The 21,706-nt window shown below is 43.7% G+C and overlaps 1 protein-coding gene across 1 annotated transcript in view; it reads left to right on the top strand.

Annotated features, from left to right (window-relative positions):
• Nucleotides 1-2,142: 2,142 nt before the first annotated feature.
• Nucleotides 2,143-21,706, top strand: part of IL31RA (interleukin 31 receptor A) — a 66,592-nt gene continuing 47,028 nt past the window's right edge. The window contains exon 1 of the mRNA XM_075589223.1: nt 2,143-2,241. The gene's annotated coding sequence lies outside the window, so the exon portion shown is untranslated. The remainder of the gene's footprint in view (nt 2,242-21,706) is intronic.

A 21,706-nucleotide genomic window follows, 5' to 3' on the forward strand; every position in this document is an offset into this window, starting at 1 on the left:
GTCTGGGGGCTCTCAGATGGTTCCCATGGGTGTCTGGGGGCCCTCAGGTGGTCCCCGTGGGTGTTCTCCATGGGTTTCCGGGGGTCCTCAGGTGGTCCCTGTGGGTATCCGGGGGTCCTCAGTTGGTCCCCTTGGGTGTCTGGGGGTTCTCTGCGCACCAATCCTGTATAAAAAAATAAAATTTGAAATACATTGCAACCCCCCAACACATTGCAACCCGCCCCCAACAAATACTGTACAGTACAGTAATGGGCAAAACAACTATTATCCAGATAAGGATAATAGTTCATTTGCCCATTATTAAATCAAACATTAGCCAGGCAGAAGAAATACAGTAAATAAACCTTTCTACTTACCCCTGCCATCATGAAGAGCATCCTTGTCAGCATACCCGGGTGGGTAGCGGGGGATGGTGAGTTAATCCCTTAATTACTATAGCGGTTATTAACCGCTAAGGTGATTAAGGGGTTAGGGGCCATTAGATTGTATTTTGTCTTGTATTCTCTCTGGCAACAGAGGACATGGCCCTGCAGTATGCTGACGAGGACGCCCTTCATGATGGGAGGGGGATGTAGAAAGGTTTAATTACTTTATTGATGCTGGCTGGCTGATGTTTGATTTAATAATGGGCAAATGAGCTATTATCCATATTTGGATAATAGTTATTTGGCCTATTACTGTATTGTATGTGTTGGTGGGGGAGGGAGAGGGTTTTATTTATTTAAATGTTAGGCCCCCAAAAAATTCCCACACGATTGGGAATCTAAGTCAGATTCTTTGTATGTCAGTATCGCTGACCTGAGGAAGAGAGGAAAACTCTCGAAAGCTTGTCTTATGACATAAATTATTACTGTAGTCCAAATAAAAAAGGTATCACCTAATACTGAAGAACTCATTTGTTCTGCACTATATATATATATAAATATAAACTATACATATATATATATAACTATATATATATATATAAATAAAAGAGAAGACAGTTGGCACACTACTAACCAGGCAAAAACAGATGCTTATCCCATATGAATAGAACAGAAAGTATATTACCAGATTGGAGTCCAGCAAAAAGAGACAGCACACTGTATGTAGTCTTCAGACAAAAACTGTATTGAATCACAGGGCACTGCAACCAACGTTTTGGTCACCCAGAGGATGAAGGTCCCTCTGGGTGACCGAAACGTTGGTTGCAGTGCCCTGTGATTCAATACAGTTTTTGTCTGAAGACTACATGCAGTGTGCTGTCTCTTTTTGCTGGACTCCAATCTGGTAATATACTTTTATATATATATATATAGAGAGAGACCCAGAGACCCAGTAACTGAATTAACCCCTCCACTGTCAGACTGATGCATTGGGGGAAGGGCTCAAAGAGGAGTGGGCCGCTAGCTTTGGTATTTATTGTATAGGAAATAAGGAAGTCCGTGGGCTGTATTAAATATGCTGCATTGCCATTAATGCCTTGCTAGCGGCCCACTCCTCTTTGAGCCCTTCTCCCAATGCATCAGTCTGGCAGTGGAGGGGTTAAAGCTGCAGTTCAGTCAATATCCTGCATGTGTTGTTTTTTTTAATAAATCAGTTCTGTAGTAAGAAAAAATACTTTTTGCATTTTCTGTTTTAAAAAAAATAACTTTGAAAGACCAATTTTCTTGTATTCTATTTTAACAACCATTTGCTAAGGCACTGCCCCTTCATGTCCTGTCACAAGCCCTGGCACAACCCTTTGTTAGCCCTGCCCTCCCTCTAGCACATGTCAGTGCAGGAGTGCTCATGAATATTCATGAGCTTCCACTGAGTGACAGAAGCAGAAGAAAAACATATGCCAGCTCTAATGATGTCACCAAATTTCGCCGATCAATACATGGAGAACGAATTGACCTGCAGCTATGCAGTTCTTTAGGTAAGTAGAGATTGCCCACATGAAACTATTGAAGTAAAAAAATAAATAAAATAAAAAAAAAATTAAAAAAAAAAGACTGAACTGCAGCTTTAATTCAGTTACTGGGTCTCTGTCACAATCCACTACTGGTTCCTGGATATGTTTTGAAAGAATTTGCAATGTGTTTCATTTCCCCTTTTTTTGTATGGATGGATGTTTGAAACGGGGCTGTGTTTTAGCAGCAAGAATTACTTTCGATTGGGATATATATATATATTGCATGAATTATATGCATATTCCCCCCCCCCCCGCACAGCAGCAACGATATTTATATTGGAGACGCTATCCAAGATGAGAGGAAGGTAAGCATAATACATGTAATTAACAGACAGAAAAACTCAATGGGAACGTGTATATCAAGTCAGTTTTACTAAATTAACACAATACAAAAATATTTGATCTCTTTAAGGCTGTAACAATGGAAATGTTGGAATAGGGGGACTCGCGAGGAGAGTGTTTTATTGACTGAGACGTTGATCATGTCTAAATAGTGTGGTTTGTGCATAGCTACAGGATATTAATCAAGCAACGTACTGTATGACGTGTATTCATTACTGACAGGATTAAGAGTTGTTTTAGTTGAGTTTATTAGTTTTATTATTATTATGGGGTTGAAGCATTATTAGATTTATTTCATCACAGAATGCTATCGAAATTCAAAAGGATGATTATTAATATATATATTTTTTTTAATATTTATTAACCTGTCCGTTTTATACTGGTCCTTGTCTGCTGTAATTACTTTAATTTATTTTTTTGTAATTATATATGCAGTGAATGAAGGTGTCTAAAAAAACGTAGTGTCACTGTGCCTGATCTTAAGAAACTGCAAACCTCTTAAACAATTGGGGTAGGGACTTTTGGAATTCATCTGTGGTTTCATCATTGTGTTTGATAAACAAACTATTAAAATGTAATTCCTTTTTCTTTAAAAGAAACTGAAAGTTTGAAAGTTTATAGAAAACAAAAAATGGTACCCAGGTTTCTGACTACTATATATATATCTCTAGCAAACCAGCCTGAAGAGGTTATTGTACGAAGGATAACACATGCCACTCACTGTTCTATTATCATTGAACTTCCACAAACACATAGGTTATGTCAGTGTTTTTCAACACGGGTTCCTAAAAATCCTTGGGTTTCATGAGCATCCTTAAAGGGCTCCCTGCAATTTTCAGGTCATTTGGAAATTGTACCAAATACAGAAGAATTTACAATGCATCTGATCTCAGGCGCGCTATTAGAGAGGGTTGGGGTACCTTGCAATGCATCTGATCTCAGACACACTATTAGAGAGGGTTGGCGTTCCTTGTCCATGCAGGGGCAGCAACAGCAGCCAGTTCCGATGGTCCAGAATCGGATCACTATTAGAGAAACAGCACAGTGGGAACTGACTGCTGGCAGCACAGAGACTACTGCACACAAGATAACTTGAGTCTTAGGGACCTACTGTATTCTAGTAGCTTCGATAAGTGACAGCGCTTATAAAGTGCACTTTACAAGCAATTTTTTCATGTGTAACTATTCAAACAGTTGTGATAACGAAAAATCGCCTGTAAAACGGCTTTTTTTACAAACGTTATCACTCTTGCAAAAACAAAGCAAGTGGTAGGTCAAAAAAAAGCTGAAACTTAATTTTTTCTCCCAGTAACTTGCTATTCAGGTAGCTTCAAGATGCAAATCGCGGCTGAAAAAAATCCTTTTTTTTGCGCCACCTATGAGTGCGATTTGTGATTTGCATTAGACGGACTTTAATTTATTTTTATTACACAGGCTCCGAAGACTACCTGCTTCAATCCTATGTTATAAAAATAAAATAACAAATTACCTTCATTACCTTAGTGGCTAACTGCTAAGGTAATGAAGGTGTTAAACAGCAGTACCTGGTTTGTTGGTGATAGAGGGGGCTGGGTGAAGGTTGTAGTTGCTCCAGGGAGGTGGTTAAGCCTCCTGGGAGGGTTGCCCTTCATTAACTTAGCGGCAGTAACCGTTAAGGTAATTAAGGGGTTTAGCCTTCCCTTACAGCCCAAGCTCTCTCCCCCCTTACACCCGCACCTCTCTCTCTCCCCTTACACCTCCACCGCTTTCTCTCCCCTTACACCTCCACCTCTCTCTCTCCCCTTACTTATACCCCACCTCTCTTTCTCCCCATATACCCCACCTCTCTCTCTCCCCTTACACCCCCACCTCTCTCTCTTTTTGCATCCGCACCTCTCTCCCCCTTATACCCCACCTCTCTCACTCCCCTTATACCCCACCCCTCACTCCCCTTATACCCCCACCTCTCTCTCTCCCCTTATATCCCCACCTCTCTCTCTCCCCTTATACTCCCACCTCTCCCTCTCCCCTTATACCCCCATCTCTCTCTCTGTCTCTCTCTGTCTCTCTCTCTCTCTCTCTCATACCCCTACCCCCTCTATCTCTCCCCTTACACCACCACCTCTCTCTCTCCCCCTTTACATCCCACCTCTCTTTCTTCCCCTTTATACCCCCACCTCTCTCTATTGTTCTCTCTCTCTCCCCCTTTATACCCCCACCTCTCTATTGTTCACTCTCTCCCCCTTTATACCCCACCTCTCTCTATTGTTCTCTCTCTCTCCCCCTTTATACCCCCACCTCTCTCTATTGTTCTCTCTCTCTCCCCTTTATACCCCCACCTCTCTCTATTGTTCTCTCTCTGTCCCCCTTTATACCCCCACCTCTCTCTATTGTTCTCTCTCTCTCCCCCAACTTCCGGGTGGGTCTGACTTCTTTTATTTTTTATAACTTTGTATTTTATTCATTTTTTTTCAAAAGGCAATACAGGCACAATTACATAGTATGACCTTGTCACGCTGTGCTCACCACAAATGAGGCGGGACCACGGTGCTGAGGTGGGAATGGATAATACGCCACCCACAGCGAAGATTGCACGTCTTGAGTGTAGAATAGTCCGGATATCCGGGCCGGGGCAGGAGAGGTACGGGTAGTAGAAGGTACCGCTAGCCAAGTCTGGGGTTAGAGAGAGGAACGTAGTCGTATTACCGTATGCCAAGGTCTGGAGCGGAGAGAGCGGAGTGGTCGTATTGCCGTAAGCCAAGATCGGATGCCAGAGGTTCGGAGAAGTCGTATTGCCGTAAGCCAGTGTCGGGTGCCAGAGGTTCGGAGTAGTCGAGAAGGAAGCCGGTTCGGTTCACAGGGTCAGGACTGAAAGACAAGACAGGACTAGGGAGGCAGAGAGTGATGGGAACAGCAACTGATTCTATGCTCAGACAAAGTGCCAGTGGCACAGCTGAGCATAAGTAGGTGAGACAGTCGAATGGCAGAACAGCAGAGTAGAGGTGTGTGCAGAGGTGAGGCAGTGATAGGAGAAAGGGAAGCAGGTGAGCTCCCTGGGGTGGAGCTTGAGGTGGAAGGATGCGTGCATCCTTGTGCGCCTGCGCGCGTGATTAGCACGGCTGCCACCTTTGGGGTGATGTACCTTTAAGAGGCTTGGGCTGGTACGCGAGCACGTGCGCGCCAGAACTGTGACGGGTATCGGGGAAGCCGGTGGGGGCTGCAGAGGCATTGCAGAGTGCCGGAACGGGTGAGCGGGGAACGCTCCGAGGGCGGCATAGCTCCCCGAGCCTTACAGACCCGCATTATCTTGTTCAACGGCCACAACCTTTCCCGTTGAAAAACAAACAAATAAGACAAAGATGGGGATAAGGGGGGACCGAGGAGGGAAACAGGCGGGGAGGGGGCAGAGGGAGGGAGCCACTGAACCATCTTCTTTTGATTGTGTAGTGATCACTTCTGTTCGTGTTCTTCCGCAAATCAGGAGCCCCAGTGAAGCGCACCGATCTTATGACTATGTCCGTTTTATGTACACTCCCCTCTTTTGATTCTTATTTAATATCGATCACTCAATATATCTATCATAGCCAAACAGTAGCACCATTCACCCCTGGGATATCTGTCTCTGCCAACCAAGGCATCCAGACCTTTTGGAAATTTGGGCCAGTGTCGTTAATCAAACTTGTTAACTTTTCCATCTGGCAGACAAACCAAATTCTATTCCGAATCTTATCAATAGATGGAATTGCATTCTGGTTCCATAGTGCTGCGGTCTCACACCTCATGGCAGTTGCGAAAGGCGCAATTAATTTATTCCCGGCTCTGGTCATACCCTGCAACGGTTTGTTTAGCAAGAGCAACCAGGGGTCTAATCCAATTTCGAGGCCCAATATCCTCTGCAGCCAATTACGAATTTGCTCCCAAATCGGGGCCAGACGGGGACAAGACCACAGAATATACAACAAGTCTCCCGGCTCTCCACATTGTTTAGGGCACAATGGGGAGTAGCGAGTCACAAATTTAGATAATTTGACTGGGGTGAGGTACCACCTCCTTAATACCTTATATGAGTTCTCCTTTAATGTCGTACAGATAGAGCTTTTAGCCGCTGCCTCTAGAATCTTTGTCCAGTCTTTGTCCTCTAAAGTCGTCCCCAGGTCTGTTTCCCATTGTATCATGAAGCTAGATTTCTGTCTGTGGTCTTTATCAGAACTGATCACTTTCCCGTATAGTGTAGAGATTAGTCCCCGCGTGTCAGTTTCCCGCACGCAGAGCTTTTTAAAATTCGTCAAGGGAGGACGTGCTGTGTTTTTGGTGTCAAATGCCCGGATCTGGAGGTACCTATAGAATTCAGTGTTGGGGATGTCTTTTTCAGACTTAATCTGCTCAAATGTTTTGATGGTGTTCCTACCCTCCAGATCTTTCAGCCTCTCAAACCCACCCTGTTTCCAAATCCTGAATTCCCTATCTTCTAGCCCTGGAGCAAAATCTGGATTACCATATAGTGGAGTCATTAGGGTCATTAGCTTCGAAGTCAAAGAACATTTAAATTTGGTGATCTCCCAAACTGCAAGTGAGTTGAGCATTGAGGACAGCAGTTTGCTTAATCATTTTAGTCTAGATTTAGGATACCAAATCAGATTGCGAATCTCTAAAGGGGCGCATAGTTCGCTCTCTAGTGCTACCCATCTTCGCTTTCCCGGGTCTATATGCCATTGAGTAATTTGGCTTTATTGGGCTGCTGTATAATATGAAAACAAGCAGGGTACCGCCAGCCCGCCCCTTTCTCTGGGTCTCTGTTAGATTTTTGCCTTTATTCGTGCTTTTTTGTTGTTCCAGATACATTTAGAAATCTGAGATTGCATGTCTATAAAATCTGATTGGACTATGGGTGTGGGCAGCGTCTGAAATAGGTACAGAAGGTTCATCTTAATGCTGTAAATTCTCCCAATCCACCAGATTCCAAACGAGGACCATTCCCTCAACTCTTTTCTCAGGGACTGAAAGAGTTTAGGATAATTTGCCTTATATAATGATTTCACATTTATTGTCAGGTACACCCTGAGATATTTAATCGCTTTGGGTTGCCAATTAAAATTGAAATTGATCTCAAGTATTTTTTCAGATACTTTTGGTAAATTTAAGCTAAGGGCTTCCGATTTAGTTTGATTTATTTTAAATCCTGACACTTTGTTAAATTTTCCTAAAAGGTCAAAAAGGTTGGGTAGAGAGGTGAAGGGCCGTGATAATGTCAAAATGACATAATCTGCATATAATGCCACCTTGTGTGACTGTGACCTAATTTGGATTCCAGATATGTCCTGATTACTCCTTATTTGGGAGGCCAGCGGCTCCATGCATAAGGCGAACAGCAGGGGCGAAAGTGGGCAGCCCTGCCTTGTGCCACTCTTAAGTCTGAAAAGTCCTGAAGGAAAACCTTGGTGGATTACCTTTGCAGTAGGTTCAGTATATAATGCTTTTATTGCCCTTAACATCCTTTTCCCAAACCCAAACGCCCCCAGCGCGGCACCCAAGTACGACCAGTCTATTCTGTCAAAGGCTTTCTCCGCGTCTAAGCTTAAAACAATCCCAGGGATCTTGTTGATGTTGACATATTCAATTATATCTATGACCCTTCTGGTATTATCACCCACTTGTCTATCTTTTATAAATCCAACTTGATCAGGGTGGATCAGCCCCGGAAGAATAGAGCGCAATCTGTTGGCCAGTATTTTTTAATATATCTTAACATCCGAATTAATTAATTGGCCTTTAACTTTGACAATTTGTGGGATCCTTATCCTGTTTATAAATCACTGAGATGGACGCCTGTAGCATCTGTGCCGGGAACGGAGCCCCCGCAAGGACTGCATTAAACATCCTGAGCATATAAGGGGCCAGAACACCTATACATTTTTTATAATATAGATTGGAAGGCCCGGAGCCTTCACAGGTTTTAGATTTTTAACTACTTCCAGTAGTTCTTCAGCTGAGAACTCTTTTTCTAGTGACTCTCTCTCCAACCCACCTAACCTCGGCAAATCCGAGTCTGCTAGAAACTGCTCTAGTTCTTTGCTCGCTTTTGCATTATGTTTCACCTTCTGCCCGTCATATAGCCATTCATAGTATGCCTTAAACACTTCAACTATATTCTTGGGGTTAGATGTCACACCTCCCTGCTTAGTCCTGATCGAGTGAATATTATAATTTCGTTGTCTGTTACGGATTTTATTTGCTAGCAAGGTATCCGGCTTGTTTGCTTTTTCAAAAAATGTCCTCTTTGTCCAGCTCAGTGTTTTCTCCGCTTGGGAGGTGAGGAGCAGGTTAAGTTCAATTCTCACATCCCTTAACTCCTGTAATATTTCCTCTCTAACTGTTCTATTATGGAGAATAGAGAGGTTATGAAGCTTCCCTTTCAGCTGATTTATCTTTGCCTCTCTCTTTTTTTCCCTCCCCGCTGCTATGTTTATCAGGGTTCCCCTAAGTGTGGCCTTGTGAGCCTCCCACAACATCGTGTGGAAATACACACTGCCTTTATTAATATCAAAAAACTGTGCAATCTCAAACTTGGTCAGTTGTGCTATATCTGGGATCTTAATTAAAAGATTCATTCAGTTTCCAATTTACTCCCTGACTAGCTAATCTAATTTGAGAGCACCCAAGCTCTATAGGTGCATGATCCGACCATGAAATATCATGTAACTCTGAATTTGAGATCTGCGGGACCAGTCTATTAGATACAAAGAAGTAATCAATTCTGCTGTAGCTGTCGTGTGGATGTGAATAGAATGTAAATCCACTCTCCCTCGGGTGTCGCTCCCTGCAAATGTTAACTAACTGCCGGTCCTTTAACCCGGCGAGAAGCGCCGCCTTCCTTTTGTTCTCGCCCCTCCTTCTCTGTGATGTTGTATCTAATGACGGATCTATGGACTTATTGAACTCCCCCCCATTTATGATATTACCCTCTGCGATTTTGCTTAGTATGGAAAAAAAAGTGTAAAGAAATTGAGGGTCATTTTTGCACGGGCATATACACTTGCCAATGTGAGGCAGCTATCTTGGAGTGTACCTGATATGATTAAATATCTGCCTTCTTTGTCCTTCTTTATTTTGTTCACTTTAAAGGGTAACTTATTATGTATTAGTATGGCTACTCCTCTTTTCTTTTCTTTTGCTGATGACAGTTAAAAGTGTCTAAAATTTTATCTAGGGGAGTTTTTTCCGCTGAAGTGTGTTTCCTGCAGGAACAGGGTATCAGCCTTAATTTTTTTGTATTCCGAGAAGACTACCCTTCGCTTTTGTGGGCTATTAAAGCCTTTAACATTATGTGAGACGAACTTCACTGCCGTCTATATATCTCTATTTAGACTCTATATCCCCCGGACACCCGCCCAACTGCATCAACAGGAGCTCCAGGCTTTTTTTCTTCATGGCTCCGCTCACCTCTACCGCCTCTCCCCCCGGTCAGGGCATGGGAAGAAACAGGGAACACGCACACTAGGTTGGACAGGGTAAAAAAGACAAACATACAACAAACCAACTTCTCGTGCCTCTATTGGTCCAACGGGACCTAGGCACCGTTGCCTGAGGAATGTCAGGACTCTCCAGGCCCCAACCATATAGGGCCTCGAGGCATGGGCTGCAGATGAGCCCAGAACCCTCTAGGTCTTCAGCCGCAGGACCGGTGAGGCCAGTCTCCCTGGGCAGGCAACTCAAGTCAACCCCCAAGATGGCGACAATCCCGCTCAGCTCCCAACGTAACTCTAAATGTAACTGGTAAAACACCCCCTTTTCCCTCCCTTAATTCAATGACTCTGATGTCCCCCATATGGCCCTTTTATCGACTCCTTCCCGTTTTTTTATTTTTATTTATTTATATATATATGCAGCTCTCCCTGATCTAATCCCCTGTCCAGCTTATGACAGTATCCCAGTCTCCCTCACCTTTCAAGAGTGTGTAGAAAACCAGTGCATCAGAAAAAACAAGTCCTGTTTGGTATAATAAACTGCAGTTGGGATAAACTCCTTCCATATAAGCATATAACATAACGTAGCCCTAATAGGGTTAGGGGACTAGTACCTAATGCCAGCGGCACCATAAATAACTGGTACAGACCAAAGTCCCATTATTCAAAGGAGAAAGAAAGGGTACAGCGACCCATAAAGTGCACTCACTTACTTTCTCCTGGAGTATCCAACGTCAGAATTTTCTTAGGCGTGCAATCTCCCAGGTAAGCAGCAGGAACAGGTAGAAAAATGAGGCAGTGCACTGCCAGAGGTAACAGAAGGAGGCTCACGGTTTGCAGCAACAAAAGTTAATTTATTACATAAAAAAGTGGACAAAAAGGTCCCCCCTAAGCTGCAGCAGGGGTCCACCAATGCATTTTGGGCAGTATGCCCTTTCTCAAGGTTCTCAACCTTGAGAAAGGGCATACTGTCCGAAACGCATTGGTGGACCCCTGCTGCAGCTTAGGGGGGACCTTTTTGTCCACTTTTTTTATGTAATAAATTAACTTTTGTTGCTGCAAACCATGAGCCTCCTTCTGTTACCTCTGGCAGTGCACTGCCTCATTTTTCTACCTGTCCCTCACCTTTCAGTTTAATGAGAAGTATCCTTCTGTGCCTTGGTTTGACTGTACCTGCTTAGTAGCCTTAGGGATTGAGCAATTAGCCTTGAATCTATTCATTCCCTCTGTGTGATCCTCACCTTTCATATCCCTACCTCCACCCTCCTCCCACCTGTATCCGTACCCCATCCCTGACCCTCCTTCCAAACTCTCTATCTTTTCCTTTTCCTCTCATTTCTCCTTCCACCCCCTTCCCCCATCTCCCCTTTCTATTCCTCACTAAGGGCCTCATGCAGAGAGCAGCGCTATGTAAAATTGGAGAGGGGAATAAAATGTAGCTTTAATGGAGAGTTTTTTTCTCCATATGCAGAAAGGGCATAAAACTGCATTTAGAATCCTTTCTGCATATGGAGAGTTTCAATCAGCGATATGAGCGCTGTTGAAACTAGTGGGAAGAAAATCGCGTTTTTTTTTTCTCCCCCACCGGCCGCGGAGCGCCAGCTTCTTGGTGGAGAAGCAAAATGTTGAAAATCGCTCCATTTTTGTGGTGCGAACAGCGACTAGATGGCGTTCGCGGCTCTCTGAATACGGCCGTTTTAAACACTGGAGAGATTTAGGATCTCTCCAGCCGCGTGGCGAGATTCAGGAAAAAAAATAAAAATGGCGCTTTTTTTTAAAACTCGCCATTATCTGCCTTTCTAAAGGCAGAATTCGGCAAAACATGCCGCTTTCCCTGTTAGCGCTGCTCTCTGCATGAGGCCCTAAGTCTTCCTCCCGTGTGCCCCCCCCCCCCCCGACTTTTTCATCTCTTTCTTCCCCCTTCCGGTCCCGCAGAGGAATGCGCGTAACTCCGCAGGGATTCGGGCGATAGACTGTCATAATCCCCTTTGCCTCCGTTCATCTGTGTCATCTCCGGCTTTTCTCTTGATCTATTTTCTCCTTTCTCTGTCCTCCCTACAGCCAGGACCTGCCTCATTCCAAGGCGTCCCTTCCTCTCCCTCCCCCTTTATCGGCAGTCCACAGATGTCCACATTCTCTCCGTTTGCCTACCCTTTCATTCATCCATTTCCACTCACTCTCTCATGTACCCTTCCTTACATGCACGTTTCTCTCAACTCATTCATTCAGATGGGGGCCTCTGCGCTGTCCTCTTGCTCCGCCTCTCTCTTCTTCCTGGATCCTGCGTCAGCACCGTCCATGACCTTAGTTCCGGGTTATCGTGTCTCTTCCTCTGCTTTCCCGCCAGTCCTTCACGTGGGATCCGCCATCTTTGTAAGTAATTTGTTGCATTTTCTTCTTTTCGACATTTTTTCTCTTTCTTCTTCTCTGCTGTTGATCTGTAAGAGCTGGACCTAAGTTTTTGATGTGGAATTTTAACCAGGGAGTCATTGTAAGCTGGTACTTTACTCTGTGGAGCCATAGTTTCCTTGAGCCATATATTTGAACATGTCTCTTTAAGCATTCAATTGGTTAATTGAATAATTGACCATTTGAGAAATTTGCAACTTAGTTTCATCGCTCCCTCACAGGGCTGCCCACTTTCCTCCAGCTTTCATCAGGAGAGGATGGTGAATAGTTCTGGCTGGTGAATAGATTTGTCTGTTATTCCTAACTCCCTCAGGAACTTAGCAGCTTCTGAGACGTTTCTCATGGTATGTGACCTGCCGTTTCTTATTACAAGTAGAGCGAATGGGAAAACCCATCTGTATTTAATTCCCTTGTCTCTAAGGGTTTTGGTGACAGGTTGGAGGGCCTTTCTCTTTCCCAGCGTAATTCGGGATATGTCCTGAAAAACCACAATTTTAACCCCTTCAAAAGTAGTTGTTGGAGAGGCTCGTGTAATTTGAGTTAATTCTTCTTTTATTCAGAAGTGATGAATTCGAACTATAACATCCCTAGGAGGGTTATTTGTCAGAGGTTTTGATCGCAATGCTCTGTGGCATCTGTCCATTGCCAAATCCTCAGTTGTTTTGGCGGGAAGAATGGAGGACAGCCATCTTCCCACCCAGTCCTCTACATCCATCACTGTCTCAGGGATGCCACGTATCCGAATATTGTTGCGGCGGTTGTGGTTTTCCGCGTCTTCCAGCCGCTCTGCCAGGTCATCTACCCTTTTCTTTAGGGTGATTAGCTCGTGGTCCCTGTCTTTCTGAGCTTTTATGGTGATGTCTAGTCTCTCCTTTAATGCTCCCGTTCGCTCACCAATATTGTTCAGGTCTTGTCTCAGATTCTGCATTTCTCCATGAAAAAATTACTTTAGTTCATTTATTAAGTTTGTAATATCTTTTTTGGTGACCATCGTTATCTCATCATTGTCTTGCGAGGCCTCTGTGTCTGATCCTCCTTCTGCAGATATCTCCCCCTCTCTCTCTAAGCGCGTCATGTCAGAGCCTCCGAAATATGACCTAATATTCGGCGTCTGTTGTTTTTTCTGTGCCCTAGTGTTCATCGTCCACTGCCCCTGTGATTAAGGTGTATCGGGGCACTTTTTTTAAAGTTTATTTTTTGGGTGTTTGTTCATTTAATTTTCTTATTGGCATCGGGTAGTAGCGGAGCTACGGGATTATGTTATCACCTCTCTCGATGTCGCGCATGTACCGTGGGTCTGACTTCTGCTGCGCAGAGGGGTGTGGCTTCAGGCTGTTGATGGGAGGGAGGCCCGCTGCAACTGGGGCCCAGCAGCCGGGCTCGGGACAGGTGTCCCGTATCTTTCCCCCCCCCTCTGTCGGCAGCCCTGTATACAGTATGTGTGTCTGGTTGTGCAAGTATGTCTGGATACATGTGATGAAAAGGAGATCCAACGCCCTGCGGGTTTGCTGAATAGAAAAATGTATTGTGACACACAATGTTACGACCGTGAAGATCTTTATCAAGTGACAGGCACTTGATAAAGACCTTCACGGTCGAAACGTTGTGTGGCACAATACATTTTTCAATTCAGCAAACCCGCAGGGTGTTGGATCTCCTTTTCAGCAGTTCAGATTCGGATTTCCAGGACAGGTACCCATTGTACCAGCAGCACCAGTAATATTTAATGTATTATTTAATTGTGGTGTGCAGCATATCACGTCTGTTTAGCTCTGTATACATGTGAGCACTTCTATTTGTGCAAGTATGTGTGTGTCTCTTTATACGTGTATCTGTGAGTGTGACTTTTTTCATTGGACAAGTTTGTCTGTATATGGATGTATGTATCTATGTACATATGAGGTTATTTTTCTACCTAGATTTATGTTTGTGCATCACTGTATACCTCTTCCTTCCCCAAGGTATATCACACTGGTTGCATGCAACACAAAATACCTTGCAGATGACATGTTTGTGTACTGCTATAGCTTTAAAAATGCAGTGCTTTTGTGTGTCTCGCACTATCTGTCTGTCAGTCTACCGACCACCTTTAATGCCACAGAATGGGGTAAAGCGAGAACAACAATGGCAAGGTGGGAGAGTGGAAATGGGCATAAGTGAAGAAATAGATTTGAGCAAAGGGAAGAGGGGGGGGAGCAGAGTGAAATCATGGGTCAAATCATAGAGGCACAACACAACTATAAAGGATAATATGGACTTGCACATTGTCACGACTCGCGGTCCCTCGCGCGCCCCCTTGCGGACTCCGCGCACCCGCACATACCTCCGCTCCGGCCCGACACCTGCTGGCAATCTTCCACGCTGTCCTCCTCCGTCACGTGCCTTTCCCCGCACGCGCAGTGCGCTCTCCTCGGGAGCGTCACTCCCTGCTGACGTGCTGCGTAAGCGCAGACCCCGCACCTCGGGATTGGAGGGCAGATGCGAGACGCGTCATGGCGTGTGACACGCGTGCGCAACGCACGCACAACGCCCCCAAGCGACGAGTCAAGAGGAACTCATTAGTTCCAGTGCTGCCAGCTGTCTCTTCCCTTCCGGCCTATCCTGGCTCCTCGCGAGGGTTATGCTCCCGCTCCACCCCCTGGGGTGATTGGTCCTTGCCTGCTACTTATGCTCAGCTGTGCCACTAGCACTTCAGCTGAGCGTAGACTCTGTTACCTGGTGTTTTCTTCTGCCTCCCTTGTCTTATTACCTTGTCCTAGTTCTGCTTACCAGTGTACCGACTATGCCTGCCTTTGGACCTCTCGCTCTCTGGAATCCCGACCTTGGCTTGACTTCGACCATCCGTATCTCTCTTGCCCTGACCCTTGGCTCTGGACTCAGACCATCCGCTCTTCTCCAGTTCTGACCTTAGCAATAGTACCTCGCTCGCTCTGGACCTCTCCCGCATGGGACTCGGCAAGTATACGTTTACTCTCACTTCTCCTGCCCTAGACTCGGCCAGCAAGACTACTCTACATTCCGGACGGGGTCCCCATGTCTGTGGGTGGTGGCTACTATCCCATCTCAGCACAGGGGTCTCATCTAGTTTGTGGCGAGCACAGCGTAACACACATCCACTCTGATGACCACAACCAAATGTGATTACAGCCACAAGGGGCTTATATTTACTAAGCTTTTCCATTCCAAAAGACACCTTCCAACGATGGAAGATATCGTCTGTGCCGGCACTTTAATGGGCCATGTCTTCCTGTCTTCCCGCACCGGAAGGTGTTTCATGGAAGAGCGTGGCTTAGTAAATATGGGCCTTAATCTGCACTGCTAAACTGCAAGGAGAATGTTAAAGGTAAACAGAAAAAGATTAGCTACAATTATTTTTTGTGTTTTTAGTAAATTAAAACATTGTGTTATCCATAAGACATAAAGTTTGGGCGAAGGAGACAAAAATCACCAGGATCAAAAGATTTCCCATAGGATCATCAGTGATCTAATGAGGTCAGACGAGAGGTAGACTTAAGGCTTGATGCTAGTGAGAGAAGTTGCTTTATAAAGTACTGGTCCTGCATGTGATTAAAAAAAAAATCGAAATGTATTTATTTTATTTATTTATTTATAAAAATGTTTTACCAGGAAGTAATACATTGAGAGATACCTCTCGTTTTCAAGTATATCCTGGGCACAGAGTTATAAAAAATACATGGTTACAATAAAAGAACAGGGTTATACAGTCACTTCACAGACATTTCATGGACAGATAAAGTAGGAAAATTGGGTACAGGGGATAAAGGGCTTGTGAGTTTCTGATAGAAATAGAGCATCTTTAACATCAACTAACATCAGCGAAGGGCAGCAAACGGCTCACGCCCTTTGGCTGCCCTTCGGCTGCACCAAAGGCTGTGCGCCTTTGGGGCAACGCAGATGTACGCCGGAGTGAACAAAAAGATCTTTTCTTTGTGTCCCCATAGCTCATTAACATTCCAGTGGGTGGGGTTGCCGATTCAACAAAGAACAAGAACATGTTAAGCCTTAGCACTCTGGTCCTGTGCAGAGGGGAGCAGTTCTTGGGGGGGGGGGCATCAGGCTGTGCACCTTTGGGGCAACGCAGATGTACGCTGGAGTGAACAAAAAGGCGCACGGTAGCTAGAACAGGGTTATATAATACACACCAAAATATCTGGGTTGAATTGAATGCGACTATGATATGATAAATATAGTTTATTCCTTAAAGAAGGTGAACACACAAAATATACAAATAACACAGAATATGGACACTTACTTATGGGTTGGACAATGAAGCAATCAGGTACAGGATTGGCAATTCATTCAGGATACAAAACGAAGTCACAACGAAGACCAAAAAACATGAAGACATGGATATAGGGTTTACACTGGTTTATATGGGATTCCAGCCCTATATTTTAACATTGGATGCAAGGCATTGGTTCTCAATTACCTCCACCCAATGACCCTTTGCCAGCTCACGTGAGAAGCAAGGTAGTACTTGCCCACTGGGTGGGCATTATTCTAATAAGGGGCTGATTTCCCTAGCCCCCCTCCCACAAGACTGGCGTCGCCTAGTCTGCTTGGGACAGGAAAACCTTTGTCCCAAGGTGTGAAACACAACACTTATCACAAGTATGTACACAATGTATTGAACATCAGGGCAAAGATCTTTGGACCCTTTTTTTTATAGATACAGTATATATACAATCCGAATGCTATAAAAACTGAAAGGTAGAGTATACTGTACATGTATGTATGTATGTAGATCTTTATGTACATCGCTCCATCCACGTACATAGCATGTCACAGCGGTAATACACGTGACATAATAATATAATACATAATGGGAATAAGCGCTTCAGAAATTAAAGTAACAAGAGGAAAGGGACTCCCTGCCCCAAAGAGAAGAGTACAACTGCAAGTCTGTCAATCAAAAACTAGCGCTACTTAAAGCCATCCAAGACACCGGGACCAGATGGGTTTTCAAATTTATATTACAAAAAGTTTCACGAAATATTAGCCCCACACCTGCTTAGACTGTTTAATTCGGTATTGGCAGGCACCCCATTCCTGGAGCATTTGTTCCTACTTGGAGCCTACTCACAGGAAAGAAGATTTCACAAAGCGTTGAGGGATAATATCCCACGAATATATGATGAGTGTGTCCCCTTCGATGTCACAGATAGGTGTAAGCTCCAACCAATGCAAAAAAGATAAGAAGGACTACATAGCACAGATCAATTAAATAAAAGGAATTTCTTTATAGTAAAGTATAAAAAACGCACTTACAATAGTGCCAATAAAAACGGGCATGTATCACTTAACAAGTGAACCACAGAACAGATCGCAGGGTCTCTCATCACCTCTCGCAATGTGTGGGATCACCAACATCAGCTGCAGGGGGTCCCCCGTCTCCCGTGATCTCTACCGGTGTTTACAATCAGCTGGGGAGTTCTCTATGTAGAGTATCTGTATCCTCCGTCTCGGCGTGTCTGTGCACTCACAGACTGCTCGGGCGCACCTCTGACGTCACACTGCTGGCGGTTTGGAATACGGATCCTCAGTGTGGCCAAAATTCCTCCACTCAACTCGTTTCGCCCAGTCTGCACTGTTAGCGGCTTCGTCAGTAAGTGCATTTTTTATACTGTACTATAAAGAAATTCCTTTTATTTAATTGATCTGTGCTATGTAGTCCTTCTTATCTTTTTTGCATTGGTTGGAGCTTACATCTATCTCTGTGACATCGAAGGGGACGCACTCATCATATATTCGTGGGATATTATCCCTCAACGCTTTGTGAAATCTTCTTTCCTGCGAGTAGGCAGGGCAGAGAGCCAAGAGTACTATCTCTTTACTCCCATTGTGTTCCTACATCTGCACTTATATTTTCTGTGTCGCTGTTTTTCTCTCTCCCATATGCTCCCCCTGGATTTCGTAAAAGAATCATTCTTCTGTTCTGGAACCCGTGAAGACAGGTCCCACTGGAGGGTTTGAGCAGGGATTTCAGATCATATCACATTTATTTATTCACTTTATCACTTATAGATATCATTGTTATTATTATTTTCACTTTTATTTACATTCGCTTTTGGGGTATTTGCGCCTATAATATCACGGTCACGTACTCACTATAGTTATCTTCATTAAAGGTAGACAGGTAGCAGACAACACCAGGCGTATTATAGACCTAATTGAATTGGCAAACACTAAAAAAATACAGTCTATGGTGCTGAATCTGGATGCTGAAAAAGCTTTTGATAGGATTGATTGGCCTTTCCTAAGAGAGCCGCTTGGAGGATTTGGCTTTGGAGGACGATTTTAAAAAGCGGTGCTGGCTTTGTATGAGGGACCGGCAGCGAGATTTAGATATCAGGGGTTCCCATCTGACTTGTTCCAAATAAAAAGCGGGACGAGGCAGGGGTGCCCCCTGTCCCCCTTGCTGTTCGCCCTGAGCCCCATGTCGCCCAAATCAGAAACAATCCGGATATTGCAGGAATACAAACACAGAAGCAGTCACATAAAGTGACACTGTATGCAGGTGACATTATTTTAACGTTGTCCAGGCCCCTTACCTCTCTGCCTAATTTATTTAATCTATTAGAGAAATTTAACAAGATATCAGGGTTTCAAATCAATCAAGCAAAATCTGAAGCATTGAGTATAAATCTCTCAAAAGACATGGAGAAATTGATAGACTTAAACTTTAACTTTAAATGGCAACCCACTGCAATCAAATATCTAGGAGTAAACATTACAAAGGATTATAATACACTATAAAAAGCAAACTACCCCAAACTACTGAAAACTTTGAGAGAGGATTTGAGGGTGTGGTCTACACTGGCGACACACTTTATTCGAGCTCGGCTAGTCCCACGAATTCGGGTATGCCCGGGTGTATTGAGGTTTGTGACTGTTTTCTGCCCGAGTGCATTGAGTTATTTTCCGGCAGGGATTGAAGCATTTTATTCCCGTTGGCTGCAATACTGCACAGTACATATATATATATACTGCATTACAATTCATGAATTTATGCCATCTGGTAGACACGCGAAGCATTGCAGCCTATTAAATCCTAATCATTATCATTTAACAGATCAGCCGCCCATCAGCCAGGCATGAACCCAGGCTGGGAAGGCAAATGCAACGGGGCTTGTCAGAGGTGAGGAGCGGCGCATTCCAGGTATCTGCCAGGTACATACCGGGTATTTGCTCGAATAAAGTGTGTCGGTGCAGTACATACAATATCTCCTGGATCGGCAAGATTCATTGTGTAAAAATGAACCTTCTTCCTCGCATTTTGTACTTATTTCAAACACTCCCGATACCCGTGGTCCAGAAGGACATCCTCTCACTGCAATTGCTTATGTCCAAGTTCATTTGGAAAAATAAAAAGCCAAGGATCAAACATTAAATGCTTAAAAGACCAACACTTGCAGGAGGGTTAGCGGTACCTTGCTTGTTATCATACTATAGAGCGGCCCAATTATCCCAAATTCGCCAATGGCACGTAGACCCCAGTCTTACTAAATGGGTGGCGTTGGAAAGTGAATGCACCAGTCGAATTGCACAATTTAATTTGGTACCCTAAAAAGAATATTAAATCTATAAAAGAACCGCTATCCGTTACGACCGACTCTTTAGCAGTTTGGGAGGCTACGAAATTTAGTTGTTCGTTGACGACGAGGTACTCATTAATGGCCCCATGATTTGATCATCCGGATTTTGCTCCAGGTTTGAATAGCAAAAGCTTTAAGATTTGGAAACAGAGTGGATATACAAGACTAAAATATACTGGACACCTAACAAGCTCCTATTGAACCCCCAAAATAACCACAACATATATATAAGCATATGAGTGTCACAGAGGAGTGCTTACTAAGAATTTATATTAGCGTTAGGGACCCCTGAATTGTGGTCTGCCGTGAAGTTGGCTCAGGGGCTTACAACAATTTTGGCCAAAAATGTCAAACTAAAAGACCATTTTACTTAATAGATATTTACACATATATATTTAGGCACTGTACCGTGTATGAGTTTCACTGGATGTGCTAAAACTGAGCTTTGTCTGTGTTTTATGTTCTGTCTCTGGTTTTAAATGGATATACAAGACTCAAGGACTTGGAGGGCAGGAAAAACATTGAAACATTTGAACAAATTAAATCCGAAAATGATATCCCAAACTCTGAATTTTTTAGATACCTCCAGGTTGGGGCATTTTATACCAAATTCCCAGCACACCCGGCATTAACGAATTTTGAATAGCTCTGTTCAAGAGAAACAGATACCAGAGGACTCACATCTAGAATGTACAGGGTGGTAGTCGGTTCTAGCAAAGATAATGACAAAAGACCGAGTTACATGAAGCAGTGGGAGGACGACTTAGGGGAAACAAACGAGGACTGGGATAAGATCCTATTGGCTGTAGCCAAGAGCTCCATCTGTACAACGTTAAAGGAGAACGCATATAACGTCCTAATGAGGTGGTATCTCACCCCATTGAAACTCTCAAAATTCCTCCTGAATAGACAGACACCAGGACTAGCTAAAGTGGAACATAAATTAGTTGCGCATTTCGCAACAGCAGTGAGGTGCAAGCTCGCAGCATTATGGAAGCAGCCAGAGATTCCATCCATCCCCAAAATTAGAAACAGAATTTGGTTTGTTTGCCAGATGGAGAAGTTAATGAGTTTAGTTAACGACACTGGCGCTAAATTTCTAAAAGTCTGGACACAATGGTTGGCGCAGACAGATATCCCGGGAGTGAATGAGGCCACCGCTTTGCTTTAATAAACACAAAAGCGTTCACCTATGACAACTAATCAGATGGTTTAGCAGTAAGACACATAGGGGCAGCAACCAAACGAAATAGGGTGATGCACTGGAGAGGCAGAAACAAGTGATTAAGGAGATATAGGCCACAGGAGCGCTCGGAGACAACTCACCTGCACCCGCCTCCATACCCTCTCTTCCCACCCTCTTTTTCCCTTGTATAGTGTGTATATGTAGCTGTCAGTCTGTCTATTTGTTCTATGTCTTGTCGTTTACACTGTTTATATGAAATGGAAGGGTTAAATCTGAATATACCAGAAAATGTGGTGTTGGAATATGTTAAGAAATAAATTAAAAAAACAAAACAATAACATTTGAGTTATATATATATATTTATATAAGGGATATTAAGTAGCGCCACTTGTGAAACAGTATAATATTAAAAAATTATTATTGAATATATGTGGGGATACATATAAATTGTACAAGAAAATTAATCTAAAAAATGTGCCTGTGCTGAGAAAATTTCTATTAGTGAAAAAAGGCTAAAAAATGCAAACTAAAAGAACACACTCTAAAAAATACATGAAAAAGAATGTAAATACATATAAAAAATATATCCAAAATGAACAAAACATGTGTAATAGTCCAACCCTTAGATGAGTCCTGAAAAATTCAAATAGGGACAGATTGAAAGTCAAGAGGTCCAAGGCTGCTCTCAGATGGAAGAACCAATTCCAGCAGAAATCTATAGAAACAAAAAGACAGAGAGCGCACACCCCATAGCATAAAAAAGTACATTTAATAT

The sequence above is a fragment of the Ascaphus truei genome, chromosome 1 (assembly GCF_040206685.1).
Source record: "Ascaphus truei isolate aAscTru1 chromosome 1, aAscTru1.hap1, whole genome shotgun sequence".
In the NCBI taxonomy this organism is placed as follows: domain Eukaryota; kingdom Metazoa; phylum Chordata; class Amphibia; order Anura; family Ascaphidae; genus Ascaphus; species Ascaphus truei.